The following is a 19885-nucleotide window of genomic DNA, read 5'->3' as shown; positions in this document are numbered from 1 at the left end:
ATCCAGTTTGATAGCTGCAAGACCTGTTGGGGAAATTGAATGGTGTTGAATTGTCACATTAACATGCCCTCTTTAGATCACTAAGTGCCCATCACCCTCCACCACCCCAGTCTTCAACAGCTTCCGGCAACTCTGCCTGTAATTGTTTCATTGACTATGCTTGATAGAGGCTCAGTTACTTCATCAATGGTGCAGAGAAAGCCAACACACTGTAGCTATGCTTCTAATTGCCCTCAGGCAGATTGGTAGTAGGCTATCTGTGAACCTCTAAAGTGCAGGCCATCACAGCCATAATATGTGAATAAGCAGACTTTCAGATCACAATATACAGTGAGAAATCACCATGTAGTCAGGAAACAGTTAAGTACAGCAAGAACATGCAGGACACTGATACTTAGTCACTCCAAAAACCTATCTTGGAAGCTAGAAGACTTGTATAAGTTTAAGGCTTTCTATTGCTTACCAGTAGGTTACCTACAGGAGAGATGAGAAACAAGCACAGATGGGAAACACACATGCAACAATACCATACCGGCTTATGTGTCAGCCTTAGGCTTTGGAATACTGGCCAAGGCTATTGGCGCCCCCATGGTGCCTTTTCTAGGAGAGTCTCAAAGGTGAATACCAGCTCCATAAACAGCCCAATTGTCGAATCAGTGAGGGTTATGCTACTCAACACCAGGGGTTGTGATCACAACATGCATGCACTCACAGCACTCCTCAGGATGGACAACGTCAACACCTGTGCAGTAACTGAGACCTGTCTTAAGGCTCCTGAGAGCACACCAGCACTACCAGACTACAGCCCATACCACACATTTCAGCCACAGAACATGGACTGACACAGACATAGAGTGGGTGTATCCATATTCATGAGGTATACCTACACCTCCAGGTTAGTGGGGCAGCATGATACCTCTGAGATCATCCATGTGCAGCTAACATCAGCCACAACTGCAGTGTAAACTGTGGCCTGCTACAGATTACCCTCCATGACCCAGGACCACCACTCCACCTACCTGGAGACAGTGGAGAACATGATAGTCCTAACGCACACCCTGGCATTGGTCGATGTCAACTACCCTACCATTAACTGGGAAACTTACTCAAGTACTCACTTCCAGGCCCAGCGCTTCCTGGAATTTATCACATCATATGCCCTGTATCAGGTGGTAACCTCCCTAATGAGGGGTGGAAACATACTAGAAGTGGTCATCACCAACATGGGCAACAGGTGCACCACAGCAGATGTTAATCGGTCACTGGTTAGATCTGACCATGAACTATTCACTGTTTCCACACCCAAACATCTCCCCCACCTACGGAAACCACAGTGTATACCTTTCCTACAGCTAAATTTACACTACTAGTGACAGGGGTGGGGGGTTTTGCAGCCCCCATGCTAAGGGGAAACAGTGCTCAAGATACAGACAGATTTACAAATGCAATCTATAAGCACCTACATGGATGTATGGATTGTGCCATCACTGGTAAACCAAGACTCACTCCTACTGGACAAGGACACCAGTCTGGTGGACACCTGCAATAAACAGGCTATACTACAGAAATAGGACAGTGTTCCAGACAAACAGCAAATCCCACGAATGGTAGACATCTGTGACCATTATTAGTATGATACTTAGGTCCCTCATGACATCATCCAAGGCTAACAGCAAGAAAATACACAAGGATTCAAAAGATAACCACAAAGCCTTCTTTGGTTATGTCAAGGATCTAAGTGGTGACACACAGATTTGCACTGTGCCGGTGAAATATAGCACAAAACATGCTGACCCTACTGATATTGCCAACATCCTTGCAGATACAGTCAGTGCATACTTCACCCCCTAAAGAACCCACAACACTACCCGAAAGGTACAGTATCCCACACATCAGAGACACACGAAATGGCCCTCTCTAACAGCAGAACACAGCATCAATGGAAGCAGATGTTGTCCCAGACTACATCTTGCAAACTGTACAAGACAACCTGACCCCCCACCTAATTAAGCTTTTCAACCTCAGCCTCTCCACACGCTATATGCCCATACAATGGTGCTTGGCAACAGTTGTTTCACTCCATCAAGGTGGAATCACAACTGAGCATGGTAACTACCACCCCATAAGCCTGACTAGCCTGGTCTGCAATGGTTTGGATTGCATCCTCATGGCACTCATTAACAAAGACATTGGTAACCTCCAAACACATGACCCAACCCAGGTCAGCTTGGTTGAGTGCAGTCCATGCCTACTGAATCTGTTTGATGTCTTACATACAGTCACCAAGACGTTAGATGACAGGAGAGGTGGTTCACACATACTACGTGGACCTCACCAAGGCTTTTGACACCATGCTCAACTCAGGTATTATTGATAAACACACCAGCCTGTACATACACCCATACATCACAGGTTGGGTTGCCAACGGGCTTACACACAGAACCCACATGGTATGACTAGCAGTCTCCAGGTCCAACTCTTGACCAGTCATGACTGGTGTCCCACAGGACTCAGTCCTGGGAGCCCTACTGGTTGGCATATACTTCTCAGAGGTACAGGCAAACACAGGTGGACTACGGCAGACCATGTTTGGCAATGACTGCGAACTGGGAGCCATGATTGATAGTCCAGCTGACACAAACATCCCTCAAGGGGCCTCACATAGATTGTCAACATCATGGCCTCCAGCCAAGTGCCACTAACTGCATGGTCATTCCATTGTGGAATATTAAGCACCCACATATTAACACATAAGTGGCAGCCACTTTAATACGGACGAGGTAATGGGGTATCTGGGGACTAAGGTAGAAAGTGATCTCCCCTTTGGCAATTATATCTCCAAAGTAGTTAGCACATCCTTCTATGTAAGCCATCTGATTACTAAAGGGTTCCCATCTAGACATACTGGGGTTATAGTGCCCCTTTACTCATCACTCATCAGTCCCATCATAGGGTATAATAACCCATTTGGGATGTACCTCATAAGACACTTCCAACAGCTGGAAAGTCCACGAATATACCTCACCAAGGGGATTACTGGCCTCAAACATATGCCCTATGCAGCCAGACTGAATAAACTCCTGCTTTACTCAGTGGCATCTCGTTTACCCCGAGATGATCTCTGCTGGCCAACACAGCCATGTCGAACTCAGGCTTAATGGATATGCTCCACCTATGGGAATCCATATCACAGTGAGCCACACACTGTAGTAAGCTGAACCTTGTCACAACAATAACTAGAAGATGCTGGAGGGATGGATTCCTGTCACAGACACTCCCCATACTTTGGAACAACATCCCTAACTACATTATACAGAGCCCCTCACTAACACTCTGCAAGAGAAACCTTGAAGAGTGGATGGGGAACAGTAGATGCATCACAGGGATCCCGCCATTGGCTCTGCTCCACAGAGGGACAGATAATGAATCAATGGGGTGGGAAAAGCCGACACATTTTGGCTAGGCTTATGAATGGCTTCTGGCAGTTGGCCAAGTACCTACAGATGAACCTATACATACAGTATCAGCACATGCTGATAGCTTAATTTACTGTTCAGGTGTTGACTTACCTTGTGTCAATGGCAGTTGTGTGTGCAATAGTTGAGGGCTGCCTATGTTGGATGCACACAGTAGACTGCCTATATATGACAATTTCCAAGTAGTCTTGTGTGCGTGTGTGCCATCCATTTTTACTGTGTGTGCAGGTGGAGAAAGGTGTCAGTCCCTAGGTGCCTACACTGTCAGTGTGTGTGCTATACGTTCCCTCCTTGCCAAGGCATGGGCATACTGGGCACTCCTCCATCTGCCTACTGGTGCTGGCTCAGGGTGTTCATAGTCTGAGTACCTCTGTGCCTGTTGGGCCCTTGGCAACAGTGGTGGGCTGTGAGGGCCTTCACCATTTTGTCCCTGCTGCAGCAGTTTCCGCAGGATCATATTGTGTAGCATGGCACATACTATGAAGATGTGGGCACACGTGCCTGGAGAGTACTGCAAGGCTCCACCAGATATGTCCAAGCAATGGAACCATGATTTCAGCATCCCCAACACATGCTCTATGATGATTCTGGTTTGTATGTGTGCCTCATTATGGCATTCCTGCATGGGTGTGTGTGCATTTCTGATGGAAGTCATCATCCACGGTTCCAGTGCATAGCCAGCATCTCCCACCAGGTGGCCATTTGGGATATCTCCCCTGGCAAATAACTGATACAGCTGTGAGGCATGCCAGATGTGGAAGTCGTGCTAGCTTCCAGGGCTGCCAGCACACACATCCATGATAATGCTCTGGGCATTGCACACGACCTGGCAGTTGATGGAGGGGTATCCCTTGTGGTTTATACAGCGCCTACCCTGCTTATCGGGTGGTGACTTGATGTGTATGTGTGTGCAGTCTATTGCACCCAGTACCTCTGGGTATTCTGCCACATGGTGGAAGAGACGCATATTGCTGGCCAACTCCTCCTGCGTTCGGGGGAAGTATATGTGCTCATTGGCATATGGTAACATGGCATCCAGGAACTGGTGTAGTACCCTCGATGCTGATGCCTGTGAGATCCCCATGATATCCCCAGTTGGTCTTTGTAAGGTACGTGTAGCTAGTATTCTCAGGCTTACACATACCTTTGTATCCACTGGGATGGGTACCCATCTGTTTGTTCTGGCTCTGAGGCATGGCTGGCACAGCTCCACAAGTTGCTGTAGGATGTAGAAAGAACTTCCAGGTAGGCTTTATTATATAACAGTTCAATACTGTTATATAGTAAAACAATTGAAATAAAAGTTATTTCTGTGTCACGTGTTTTTAGGGGGGGTTGAAAGTTAGTACAGTGATAAGCTCAGTTTGGAGTTGTCAGCAACGTTCTTGTTAAAGTAACACATCATGCTGATTGAGAGGAGCACATGTAGTACCTTCTGTCTTCCTGTTAAATGTGATGATGTTGGCCTTACCTCTTGCTTAATTTATTTCAGGACCATCAGGAATCTAGCAACGTAGGCCTCCTGCAGATGGTAAGCCAAATCAAATTATTTCAGTGCTGCAGATCAGTTTCTAAAAATATAATTTGTCATGTTATGCCTGTTGTGTGTATTGCTGTACTGTCTGTAATAGTGGTAGCACTGTTAGTAGTTTAGCATATATTGCACCATAGTAGTGCAGGTATTAATATATGCCTGTGATTCTCCCTTTTTATCACAGGTGATCATGCCAGTGGGAGTGTGGATCCTGTGCCACCTGATGTCAGTGTCTAATCAGACACTGATGATGATGGTGGTGAAACTGAGGCAAAGTCTGGGGTGCAGAGGTTGAATATGACACAGAGGTGACATTCAGCCACGTCCTTCTTTTTCCCTGGGTGCAGCCAGTAGACCTACACCTACCCATTCCACCGAGCCTACAGACATAGGAGATGTGCAGGGCGATGACATTGAGCAGGGAAGTGTGCCTACTGTGGCTTCAGCACCTGTTGAGTCTGTCTGGCTATAGCCAAAGTGTTAACAAGGTGCCACACAAGAGGGTTGATAGGGGTGCTCGGATGGGGCCTGATGTTCCTCTTCCACCTGCTGCAGGTGTCTCTTCCTGTGTTACTCAACTTATGTTTAGGAGGTTCCACTTGAAACCATCAAATGTTCAGAACATCGAAGTTCTAATCATCGAGACCAGAACATCGATGTTCAGAACATCAAAGGTTTAAAGTTAACCACAGAAAAAGAAATAAACATTCAACAACTATTTTATGCACCTTGCTGCCCTACATATACACCCAAAAGTTAACATTTTTACTTACCTGGCACTTTGAACCTTCGATGTTCTGAACATCGATGTTCTGGTCTCAATGATTAGGACTTTGATGTTCTGAACATTCGATGGTTTCAAGTGGAACCATTTAGGGCCATCATAGAAGCACAGGCACATTCAGAAAGGTGCTCCAGACAAATGCTCAGGGTTGTGGATGTGTCACAGTCTGATATGCATGACTGCTTCCACTATGTTATCAATTCCCTGGATGGGATTATTGACATGTTGGAACAAGTGGTGTCTGTGATGGATGGAGAGGTGTGTGTCATGGAACAAGGAAGTATCTGTGATGGAACATCTGCTGGGAGGGGAATGGCATCCTTGTGGGCCACAACAGCTGCTGAGAGCTAATGTGGCCATTTCCCATCACACTCCCATAGAGGCAGTACTTCCTCTGCTCCATCACAGAGTTTGCTGTCCACACTCAGATGTGGCAGCCCATAGGGTCGTGGTCCTGGTCATTCCCATGAAGGAAGCACATTCAGCAGACATCAGTCATGCTCAGGTAGCAGCACTCCCTCTGACCTTGGGTGTGGAGGTGCCAGTGCAACTCCTGGGACAGACAGTTCCCATTGTTGAGGGTGACAATGATGAACTGCCACCTCTACTATGCACAGCTTACACCTGTCCAACATACCAAGATGTAGAGCTAGCACTGAGCTTGACTGTGTTCATGCAGACTCTCACACACCACTTTAACATGTAGAACCTCTACAGCCACACATATCCTGTCTACCTCCCTTTTTCCCTCGTACACACCCACCAGCCTTTTGTGTCAGCCTAGGCCTCCTGCCCTCCCCAATACCCTGTGCAATTGATAACTGTGCCATCATCATGATAGTACTTCCTAGTGTATTCTCTTGTAAGGGTTGTGAAGTCAGGAACTGCAATGTGTACAGTTACTGTATAACCTTTCTCTTTAATGTTTTCCAGTACATGTGTATGGTGCACATCATAAGACACACCATCACATTCAGATCTTAGACTTGTATGACAGTATTATAGGCAAATTCATCAGAACAGTAATGCACTAGTTTATCCTTTATAAAGAATCTTATAAATAAATGGAATAAGCTCTCCTTTACAATGGAAGAGAGGCTTTCTATCATTAAAATGATTACATTGTGAAAGATAGTATACATTGTACAGTTCATATCCTTATTGCCCCTAACTCATATATTAAATAATTCAATTCAGTGATTTTAAAGTTTTTGTGGTTTCCAAATAAACCCAGAGTAGCACTAGCACATCATTCAAGAGATTAGTCTAGTGGGGGAATTGGTTTACTGTGTCTGGGACTGTACTCATTCTCTTCTGTGATAAAAACTATTTCTTTATTAGCTAATAAAACATTCCCTTGGATTCAGCAAGCCCAACACAGTGTGCAGGAACAGTGCAGGAGTTCCAGCAGGCACTATGTCCACAGTGCTATCTAGGAATAAGCTCCAGGGACGTGCACAAGTGCTCCTGCACTATTCCTGCAGGGATGCAGCTCCAGTATGCAAATTACCCCATTTGCAGGTGAAACACATGCAAATGAGGTGAATTTGTGAACCAGGAAGCTGTCAGCAGGCCATGCAGGACTAGTGTAATCTGCAGAAATGTACTCGGTTAGTAACCGAGTACATTTCTGCAAAATACAAAACGGAGCCATGACATCTCCAAATAAAGGGTGTATATAATGTGTAAAGCATGCCAATGGCCAAATATATGGTCAGTGGCATGGAAAATAGTTAAAAAAAAATAAGTTTTTTTTTTTTTTGCTGATTTCAGCTGTTTAAGTATAGGGCAGCAGCGCGCAAATGGGATCAGGCAAAAAATAAAAAAAACCCCCTGAAATAAGCATTCTAACAAAAATCACTATTTTACTGTTATACTCAATGGCAAGCAGAAGACAACATGACAAGTGAATAGTAGTTGCTAAGGGGGAGGCTCAGTGTGGGACCTGTAACTATGCATCAGCAGGCAATCCTATGCAAATGAGGGGAATGATACTGAATCCCAGATTTTCCCCATTGTTAGTCAGCACCCAACAGTGTAAGTGCAGGAATAGCTTGATGCAAGCCTAGGAGTTAGCTGACATCATAGGGGTGTGTGTCAGGCATACTGTAAGCGGATTGGAGCCCTGTGGCTCGGGTTTGCTCTTAGATTAGCATAGATAAGCAAGGGGGTGTGACTGAGGCTGCCTAGCACTTTTTACATTGCCTAAGCGGGTGTGCGCACCATGCACCAGGTTTTAAAGGGAAAAAAAAGGAAAACAGGAAATAGCAACTCTGTGCACACTTGAGCACTGTGTTTGTGGGGTGCACCCCCGGGCTTGAACAGGATGGCAATGGGAAGGGAAAACAGCAGTAGGAAGGTAATCTAGGAGAACTAGCATAGCTGGCAGGTGAAATGTATCAGAATCAAGCAATTACACAGGCAACAGCCCAGCCCAGCCCAGAACACTACTATAAACTATGCAAACACCTTTCCCTCTGTTTTTTCCCACATACTCTACACCACCGGTGTATACAAGCGGGGAAATTTTAACAAACGTAAATAACAAAATGATAGGGGCTGCAGCAGCTATCATACATCAACATGTGGAAGAGGCTGAGGGAGTTGAGGATGAGAATGCTGTCAACCAACCCTCAGTGTGGAGATGAAGAAGAGTGTGCAGACCCAGGGTAACCTACCAGGGGCTACATGAGCTGGAGATAGTGGAGCACTATAGGGTGGACAGAGACCTCCTACAGCAAATTGTTGAGCTGTGCCAGCCACGCCTGACACACAGAACTAATAGAGGGGAACCCATCCCAGTGAATACCAAGGTATGTGTAGGCCTAAGAATACTAGCCACAGGTACCTTCCAAAGGCCAACTAGGGATATCATGGTGATCTCACAGGCATCAGCATCCAGGGTACTCCACCAGTTCCTGGTTGCCATGTCAGCACATGCAGGTGAGGACATATGTTTCCCCAACACCCGTGCGGCATTGGCCAGCAATATGCATCTCTTCCACCAAATAGCAGAATACCCTGAGGTAGTGGGTGCTATAGACTGCACGCACATATGCTTCAAAGCACTGCCTGGTGAGCGGGGTAGGGTCTGCATCAAATGCAAGGACTTCCCCTCCATCAACTGCCACGTCCAATGTGATGCCCAGGGCATTATAATGAATGTGTGTGCTGGCTGCCCTAGAAGCTATCACGATTCCCACATCTGGCATCTGACACAGCTGTACCAGAGATTTGCCAATGGGGACATCCCTTATGGTCACCTAGTGAGGGATGCTGGTTATGCACTGGAGCCGTAGCTGATGACACCCATCAGAAATGCACACACACCCTAACAAGAACTCCATAATGAGGCACACATATAGACCAGAATTATAATAGAGTATGTGTTTGGGATGCTCAAGTCATGGTTCTGGTGCCTGGACACATCTGATGAAGCCTTGCAGTACTTACCAGCTACATGCACTCAAATTGTCATTGTATGTGCCATATGATCCTGCAGAAACAGCTGCAGCAGGAACAGCACGGGGCAGGGCCACATAGCATCTGACCAATACCAAGACCTGCACAGGCACAGAGTGACTTGGAAGAGGAACAACCTGAGCCTGCCCCAGTAGGCAGAAGGAGGTATGCCCAGTATGCCTTGGCCTTGCAAAGAGGCAATGCATAGCACATACACTGACACAGTGGGGGGCCAGGGAATCACACCTCTCTCTGACTCGCACATACAGTAAAAGGGATGCCAAACATGACACTACCTGTGCACAACCATGTATAGGGGGTATATTATGTGCATCTGACATAGGCAGCCCTCCAGCACCATCCTCAATACTGGGACACCCACAAGGTAAGTCACTCTCCTTACCAATTGTTGAATGGAGTAGTATGTGTTGTTACTTGTATCTATGGTATGGATGTGAGCATGCAAGGGATTCGGGTGGTTGAATGGGATGCCAGCAGATAGTAGACACCTATAGTGGCAGCATGAGATCTGTAACAAATACTGGTGTCACCATAGTAGCCAGTACTACACATGGTGACAACACCCACTGCAGGAAATGTGCTGGGCCACATGTGTGTCCATATGACACACACATGCCAGTTAGGGAGGTTCACATACTTAACAACAGTCTCAGACAGCAGGACAGGTATAGACAAACACAAACAAAGGCTGTGCTAAGGTCTCTGAATGATTCCTATGGGTAACCCCCCAGGCCTACACAGGCAGATTACATCAGGTCAGGCAGTGGGATATTAGTTCTGAAGGGTAGGAAGTCAGAAAATTATATGTAGGTCAATCAGACCTAACATCTGTAGTACACTGATATGACTGTAGTCAGCATGATAGGTTAGAATACAGAATGAAATGGAGTACCTGACATACCAGTACAGTCATAGCAAATGTGTACATGTCAGGTGTGCCCCTCCAATCCTATGTAAAAATGTAGAAACAGTCAGGTGTGCCCCCTCATCCTATGTAGAAATGTAGAAACAGTCAGATGTGCCCCCCCAATCTTATGTAGAAATGTAGAAACAGTCAGGTGTGCCCCCAATCCTATGTAGAAATGTAGAAACAGTCTGGTGTGCCCCCTCAATCCTATGTAGAAAAGTAGAAACAGGTGTACCCCCCAATCCTATGTAGAAATGTAGTAGCAGTCAGGTGTGCCCCCCAACCCTATGTAGAAATGTAGAAACAGTCAGGTTTGCCCCCCCAATCCTATGTAGAAATACAGTAACAGTCAGGTGTGCCCCTCCCAATCCTTTGTAGAAATGTAGTAACAGTCAGGTGTGCCCTCAATTCTATGTAGAAATGTAGAAACAGTCAGGTGTGTCCCCCCAAGCCTATGTAGAAATGTAGAAACAGTCAGGTGTGCCTCCCCAATCCTATGTAGAAATGTAGTAACAGTCAGGTGTGCCCCCCAATCTTATGTAGAAATGTAGTAACAGTCAGGTGTGCTCTCCCAATCCTATGTAGAAATGTAGAAACAGTCGGGTATGCCCCCCAATCCTATGTAGAAATGTAGAAACAGTCAGGTGTGCCCCCCCATCAATCCTATGTAGAAATGTAGTAGCAGCCTGGTGTGCCCCCCCAGTCCGATGTAGACACATTGTAACAGTCAGGTGTGCCCCCCCTCCAATTTGATGTAGAAATGTAGTAACATGTATGTGTATGTATAATACTAGTGGTGCACAGATGACCTGAAGTGGCCAAGGTAGCAAGATAGATTGTAGCATTTTACAATATGCAGCTATGCATGTGTTAGGTTGGTGTGTGTTACATATTGTGTGAGAGTGGTCAGTATGTATGCATGGTGAGGATTGACCTGGTGGCCATTGCCCAGTACCGCCGATGACAGGACCAAGTCCTCACAACTGCAGTGCCAAACACAATGCTCCCTAGTATAACACATTCTAGCAGTAAGCCATTGTAAATGTATGGAGGTAATATGTGTCACCATCTGAAAGATGGTCATGGCATGACTGTTGGGCCAGATATATAAGCTCGAACAGACCAACGGATGTAAGCACTTGTAACCAAACCAATAAATCCAGAAAAAAGTGCCAGGGCACGCTGTGGGTGATCCAAAAGTATTTATTCACAATAAATTCCACTCGATTATTTCACTCAAGCCAGTGAATACGATAAAATAATGAACGCTCTTTCATGCACACATAATACTGCGTTTTCGTCAAAAAAGACTTCTTCAGACAATATAACAACATAAACCACACATTTAAATACTGAATAATGCAATTAAAATCCATTTCATTGGTCCAAATACTGGTCAATTAGTTCAAACACACCAATCTATACATTTGATTCATTAATATTAATACCATTCTCCTTAAAGTGCTTAGTGCTTCTTATTTAAAAATATAGATTTATATCTATAATTATAATTAATTAATTATTTGAATATAACTTTTTTTTAAAAAAAAGTATGTCATTATTAAGTTTTTATGGCTATAAGCTTGTTGTAGAGTGCATATATTTATATTTATATTTATATTTAAACAGTTTTTTAAATAAGAAGCACTAAGCACTTTAAGGAGAATGGTATTAATATTAATGAATCAAATGTATAGATTGGTGTGTTTGAACTAATTGACCAGTATTTGGACCAATGAAATGGATTTTAATTGCATTATTCAGTATTTAAATGTGTGGTTTATGTTGTTATATTGTCTGAAGAAGTCTTTTTTGACGAAAATGCAGTATTATGTGTGTATGAAAGAGCGTTCATTATTTTATCGTATTCACTGGTTTGAGTGAAATAATTGAGTGGAATTTATTGTGAATAAATACTTTTGGATCACCCACAGCGTGCCCTGGCACTTTTTTCCAGATATATAAGCTGCAAACAGGGGAAAGTACCCCAGACAGACAGTGTATAATGTGTAACCATGAAATGGACACACCCTTGGAATTGTACATACAGGTTTGCATCACATTATCTGGCCTTGTAGTAGGGCATACCGATGTTGTCTGGCCAAACACTCACAGATCACAAAGGTCATAGGAATGATGTATTGAGAAACAGCTGATGTCCCTGCACAAGCCAGCATCACTGGAATACCCCATGCCAATCTATGAGTCAGATGCAAGTAGTGTCCCTAGCACACATGCACCCAGCTCACCCAACCATCACCCACAGTTACCTCTCTGGACTTATCCCTGCTGTTGGGAATGGGTGCAATATGACCCCCAGCTGTGTATGGCAATAGCGAAAGAGTGCAGCATGCAGTGCTGGTGTCCCATGCAGGTGTGTCCCTAGCTATAAGCAGCACGCTGCCAGCATCCACACCACCTGATCAATACTGATAGAAAGTATTGGCATGAACACCTAGCACACCTACCCTGTCACTCCAGGGGAATATACTGTATGGCAGTCTGGTACTGTACGACTGACAGAATGCAACGGCCTGCTAAAGCTGGCCTGCATCACTACCCAATGGCCTACAGTCCTCTGCCAAAGGGCTGCGTCTCACCTGTACTGCCAATGTATGTTATGTCATGTACTCCCAAATAACAACATAACACAGTCTCACAATGCCAATACACTGCTATGATGAAGTGATAACTATAGGGAAAGTATCACAGAATGTTTGCATAATATATAGAAGAGGATAGAATACTAGAGGGGGATGGGAGCATGGGCAGCATGGAATGTGCAAAGTCTAAAACACAGCCGTGTGCACATACTATCCCTGGCTGCAAACACAAGAATGGTTGGCTGCAAACCTGCCCATACACCACGATAGGGGTAATGTCCTGACTTATGATCCCTGCCTCTGGGAACATGTGTGAATCTGTACACCTGTGAGGTATTGCCACAGCAAGATAAGGCCATATTGTCACGTCAATGGATGTACAAGTATGGGAGCCTCTGTCATCACTGTATCAAGGTGCTGAACCAGTTACACAGACCCAGCAGCAAGTGTCTGCAGCTCCCCCTCCAGAATGGCATTAGTTTGAAGGAATATGTCGGTGTTTCACCACAATACTGGACACAGCTGCATTCATCCTGTGTTCCCCAGGACATCACTGCAAGCAAAAATGTCTACCTAACAGTACTTGAAGACATAAAACATCACAGTGTATAACACTACACATGTCTGAATATCTCTGCTAACACCAGTACCATGTAGCAGAAGCAGCTCAGAGACAATTACTTACAGTACCCACTATCCCTTGCCCAGTTTGACCCCATATTGCCAACTGATCTACAGATATCCTGCAGAAACTATTTGCTACCTGTAGGTGTACAACATAAAAGTCTGCAGTGGAGTACAATCTACCTGGAATGGATCCACACATTCAATACAGAAAGGCATACTGGGCATGCTCCCACACTTGAACAAATGAAGCCCATGTCTGGCAACAACAGTGGACCATACATATATGACAGTCGCAGATGTTAGTGCATACACTCCTCAGTATGCACCAGTAATGCTTTGCACACACATTGGATAGGAATACACACAGATATCCAAGGACAACACACTATAATATGTCAAAAGTACACATACATAGATGTGTGGAAGAGAGTGACAGTGACAAAGAGCCTTCCATCATGAGGCCTGTCCCCCCAGCACACAGCCAAATGGCTGCAACCACATGATGTGTAAATATCACTCACTGTAGAAATTAGCCGCTGGTATTCCTCAGCATTATAGACTCTGTGGTGCTAATGTAACTATGCAACATGACTGTACATGGCAGCAGTCATCTAGCAGTTGTATACACGTACTGCAGAATATAAACATGTGTATTGTCTGAGTGTGGTGTGTCTACCTCTAGATGAATGGGTTATAGCCATGCACATACACCGCCCTCCCCATAGCCCTACTATGGCAGGCCTGCTGATGTCAGTCACTGTGAAATACACCTTCTGGGAAGAGTTAGCCCAGTAATCTCTGTGGCATGTCTTATAACTGCATAATGCTGTAGTGTGATATGTTAGGTAGGAGTTCTAATCCCAGATATGGCAACTGTGTGTGTTTGTCTGTGTAGGGAGCAATGCTTTTTAGGTTAGTCACACTCACTAAAATTCAAATACCCTACTTTGGCAAGCCTGCTGATGTCATGTACTTTGAAATACACCTTTGGGGGAAAAAAAGTAGCCAAATAATCTCTGTGGTGCCTCCTAGAACTGCATAATGCTGTAGTGTGATAAACTAGTGAGATAGGAGTTCTAATCCCACACGTGGCAATTGTGTGCATGTGTCTGTCAGTGTAGAGAACAATGCTTTTTAGGCTAGTCACACTCACTACAATTCAAATGCCCTACTTTGGCAAGCCTGCTGATGTCATGCACTTTGAAATACATCTTTGGGAAAATAGTAGTCCAGTCATCTCTATGGTGCATCCTATAACTGTGTCATGCTGTAGTATGATGAACTAGTTAGGTAGGAGTTCTAATCCCACACATGGTAATTCTGTCTGTGTAGGGCGCAATGCTATTTAGGCTAGTCACACTCATTGCAATTCAAATGCCCTACTTTGGCAAGGCTGCTGATGTCATTCACTTTGAAATGCACCTTTGTGGAAGGAGTAGCCCAGTAAGCTCTGTGTCACATCCTCTAACTGTGTAATGCTGTAGTGTGATAAACTAATTAGGTAGGAGTTATATTCCCAGACATGGCAAGTGTGGATGTTTGTGTGTGTGTGTTTGTATGTCTGTTTAGAGAGCATTGCTTTTGAGGCCATTCATAATCACTACAACCACTATTGCCATTCTTTGGCAAGCCTGCTGATGTCATTCCCAGTGAAATACACCTCTTGGGAAGGAGTATTCAAGTAACCTTCATGGTGCATTGTATAACAGCGTAATGCTGTAGTGTGATATAGTAGTAGTTCAGTAGGGGTCCTAGTCCCATACATGACAAGTGTGAATGTTTGTATGTTTGTTTGTCTGTGGAGGGAGCAATGCTTTTGAGGCCATTCACAGTCACTACAACCTCCATTGCCCTTCTTTGGCAAGCCTGCTGATGCCATTCTCCATTCACAGACACTGTAACCTCCATTTCCCTTCTTTGTCAAGCCTGCTGATGTCATTCCCAGTGAAATACACCTTTGGCAAAAAAGGACTCCAGTAATCTCTGTAGTGCATCCTATAACAGTGTGATATAATAGTTTGGTAGGGGTTCTATTTCCAGGCATGGTAAATGTGGATGTTTGTCTTTGTAGGGAGCAATGCTTTTGAGGCCATTCACAGTCACTACAACCCCCATTGTCCTTCTTTGGCAAGCCTGTTGATGTCATTCCCAGCAAAATACACCTTTGTGGAAAGACTAGTCCAGTAATCTTCGTGGCACGTCCTATAACTGCATAATGCTGTAGTGTGATAAACTAATTAAGTAGGAGTTCTAATCCCAGACATGGCAACTTTGTGTGTGTGTGTCTATGTTTGTCATTTGTATCCTGTGTGGAGGTGGCTGTGCGTGTGTAGCAACTGGACTCATTGTATAGTAGGTTTTGTAAAATTCTTATATGGTGGGCCTATTATATGTCACAATGTTCACCTTCCAAGGATAACAGATGTCAATTAGCCAAGAGGCTGGGGTGCTAATCCATATCCCTACATGTGACATCAAGGCCTGGCGAACAAAGTAAACAACTCTTGTATTACCTAGAGAGCACTCTCAACAAATGTCTTATACACAAACACACTTGCCTAGGCAACAACCACTCTGCTGGTAGTACCCTGCATATTGCCCACAGATAGTAACCATGGTGTGATTGCAGTGGACTACAGAGGGCATGGCACCCTGTCCCATCACTACAATAGGCACATAATTGCAGACAGTGTGGCTTCACTATGTTCCCCACTGGACACCTGCAACAACTGTGGTGCCATCAAATGTGACCCACAAAGGACATACCATGCCTTAAACACATGCTCTGTAGGGACAGATGCCACTGACACCAGGAAATATCTGTATCATGCTATCAATGTAGGTGCAGGGTCAACCTTGTGTCCATTACCAGTTATTGCCACATGAGGACCGGACTGGCACATCTGATGATAACAATCTGTGTACACAACATGGGCCAGACACCCCAGGTACACTTCCACATGTCACTGAACATGCATGTGGGATGTGTGCATATCCCAGACATCGTCCATGTCATGGACTATAGAACACATACATGGCAAGCATTGCAGAGCACTGGCCACACACAAGAGTAACCCAGGTGACTGGATGGTGAATGCAGTACCCATCTGTGTAGGCCAGTCCAGACACTACACCCCTGAGCCACACTGCAGACCATTGTCATGTGGCCTGATGCAAAGGTATACCCTTTATATAGCCTTGTATAGCCTTCTGGCACAGTCAATCACTACACACCCATGAAGCAATGCACCCATGCATGTCAGTACTGGCACCACTGTGTCTGTGTGTGTGTTGTATGATGCTTTTGACCACATTCACACTCACTACAACTCCCATTGGCCTACTGATGCATGCTGTCTGATGTCAGACACCTTCACATACCCTTTGCCCATATAACATCCGGATACCCCTGTGGTGCATCTGATACTTGTGCATTACTGTATTGTGGCAAACTAGCTTGTTAGGAAGTCTATTCCTAACCCTGCCAAGTGTATCAATGTGTGTGAGCCCCTGAGGGAGTGTGACTGTGTTGACATTGACACCTGTTTATGTGGACAGGCACATGTACTACACCTACCTTATCGCTACAATATCACTGTTGCAGATGTCACTCACCATCAGATATACCTTTGGACAGCTCCCCATTTAAGCTATCTGGCGCATGCAATAACTGCATAGACATGTGATAGCAATACATAGTCAGTCAGGGATTTGAAACCCTGCACTGGTAGGTGTGTGACACAAACATGTTTAGGTTTTACTCTCCCACCCCCTCCCTGACTTACTTTGTCTCTGTCTGTCTCTCTCACTCCCTCTCTGGTGGATGTGAAGAAGTACACCTGCTTTGCTTAGGCAGCAGCTTGTGTTTTGTAAGTGATGCTCATGATCGGCTGATGTCCTCTGAAGGAACTGCAGTCCCCCTCTAGCTGATTGCATGTGGAACAGATGTGGTAACATTCCCATAGCCAATTGCATGGGAACACACTCCAGTATCTAGGAATATCATGTTGGTGTTGGGGCTTTTCACTGACTGTGAGCAGGACCTAAATTTGGTATTTGGCAAACAGCATCACAGATGGTATTGGGATTTACCGCCAACAACATACACTGTGGAAACAGGCCAACAGACAGGAGGGGGATGTGCCAGACATGACTACCGATTGTAAGTGTTGCTCTTCTGCATTTGGAGTAATGTCAGTTTAACAGGGTGTGTGTGGATATGGCTGGTCTACATGATTTAATACCTGTCATGACAGTGTTATGTGTTTGAGGAAACTCCCATCTGTAGTGATATCTGCAGACTGGGCAGTGTGTGGAGCCTTTTGTTTCTTGTGTTACTCACAGAACACCTATTTGAGAACTGCAGAAGCATAGTGTGAGGATTGCAGTCAGTACATGGTGACAGCCATGAGAGTTACTGACTTCATATCCCTCATAGGACATTTGTCCCAACAAATCCTGGTACAACAGTAAATGTATGAGGTTATCACAGCAACATGCCAATAATGGGCCAATGTTTGCAGCTCCAGCCACAAGTCTGTCAACCTTTGTACATATGTCATGCAGTAAGAGTTGCATATGTACTGTACACCATTATTTATTGACATCATACCCGACAACAAGCCAGTCAGATATCAGACTGCTAGACATGTTATGTATAGTAGGGGTTGTTTCTGAGGACATAACTTGGGCATTCTGCAGTTGTGTGTACAGTACTGGGGTCTGTGTACTTATGGTGACTGTCAACAGTATCTGTATTTCACATACGTAACTTGGGCTGTGCACAGACTGTGGTAGATGCCTGTTCTATCTGATGTTACATGCTGTTCTAGAGTATGGTACCCTATTTGCTCACACATATGTAGGGCCAGATACACACATGTCCTATACCACAGACAGGCATCAGACCACACTGTGTCTTGACTCAGTGTATGTAGGGTTAGTGTCTGAGTGGCACATATGAGGATGGTAATTATCAGACAGTCCCTATTGTGCCATATTAATCTTGCATACCATATGTGGCTGTGTTCACATTGGTTGTGGGTATGCAATTTCTCACAGGTGTCTGTTACTCTGTGCTGTGACATGCATGTAGACCCTGCTATATTGTAGGTACATGTGTATTCCACCATACAAAATGTAGTCCAGCATTGTGGCAGTCTGCCTGCAGTTTGTAAAGTGCTTTGTGACCTACCTAGCAGCCTAGTGTAATTACCCAGTGTGCTGTTATGTCCAGTTATTTGCAAGACATACTGCTGCCAGGCCACCATAACTGTTGTGTATTTCTGACAAAGCAGTGAGATCCTGTACAGATGTATGTCACTACCTACTGGGTAGTATGTGTCTATGTGACCTTTGCACCACCAGGTATTATGTGTCAGGACAGACTGGCATGTGTGAATGCATAAACTGTGTGGGCATATCTAGTCCAGTATTTACGTGATATACCCATGTACATGGCTATTAACATCCACATTGTGAGAGGTGGTCCACATGTCTAGCATGAAGGCGATTTGTGTACACCTACGGACTGACCACAGAGTGCCAGACTGTCCACATATATTGGTCAAATCTCTGCTGTAGTCCACAGCATTATTACTGTGTTAGCAGTGGTACTGTACTATGATGTCCTTAGGATGTCTGTCAGTAACCAATGGCACACATGTCAAAAGCATATGTGACCTCCCACACACAACATGTTTGTTAAGACAACCCCTGTTACAGTAGCAACAGTCTACATATATACCTGCAATACATACGTGACATCCCCTTGCTTTAAGAGGTTGGGACTATTGGTGCTGAGGTAGGACTCCACTCCATGTTCTGGACATATGGTAAACATATATGTGTATATATATATATATATATATGTATATATATATATATATATATATATATATATATATATATATATATCTATCTATATAGATATATGTGTATATATATATATATATATATATATATATATATATATATATATATATATATATATATATATATATATATATATATATATATATATATACACACACACATATATCTATATAGATATAAACAAATATACATATCTGCATACATATATGGATATAAATATATATATATATATATATATATATATATATATATATATATATATATATATATACACACACATATAAACACTCAAATATGTACATATACACAGCAATATATGTCTACACATATACAGAGATATAGATACATATGCACATATAGTTATGGATATCTGCATATATATCGACATAAGTAGGTATATCTGATTAAATATGTATGCACATATAGTTATAGATATCTACATACATATCAAACATAAATAGGTATATCTGTACACATAGGATGTGCATACATATATATATATATATATATATATATATATATATATATATATATATATATATATATATGGTGGTGCTGCAGTAGCATTGTCACCTCACAGTAAGACGTTGTCCTGTT

The sequence above is a fragment of the Protopterus annectens genome, chromosome 10.part0 (assembly GCF_019279795.1).
Source record: "Protopterus annectens isolate FY-2018-M chromosome 10.part0, PAN1.0, whole genome shotgun sequence".
Taxonomy (NCBI): domain Eukaryota; kingdom Metazoa; phylum Chordata; order Ceratodontiformes; family Protopteridae; genus Protopterus; species Protopterus annectens.
Note: the sequence above shows the minus strand (reverse complement) of the source record.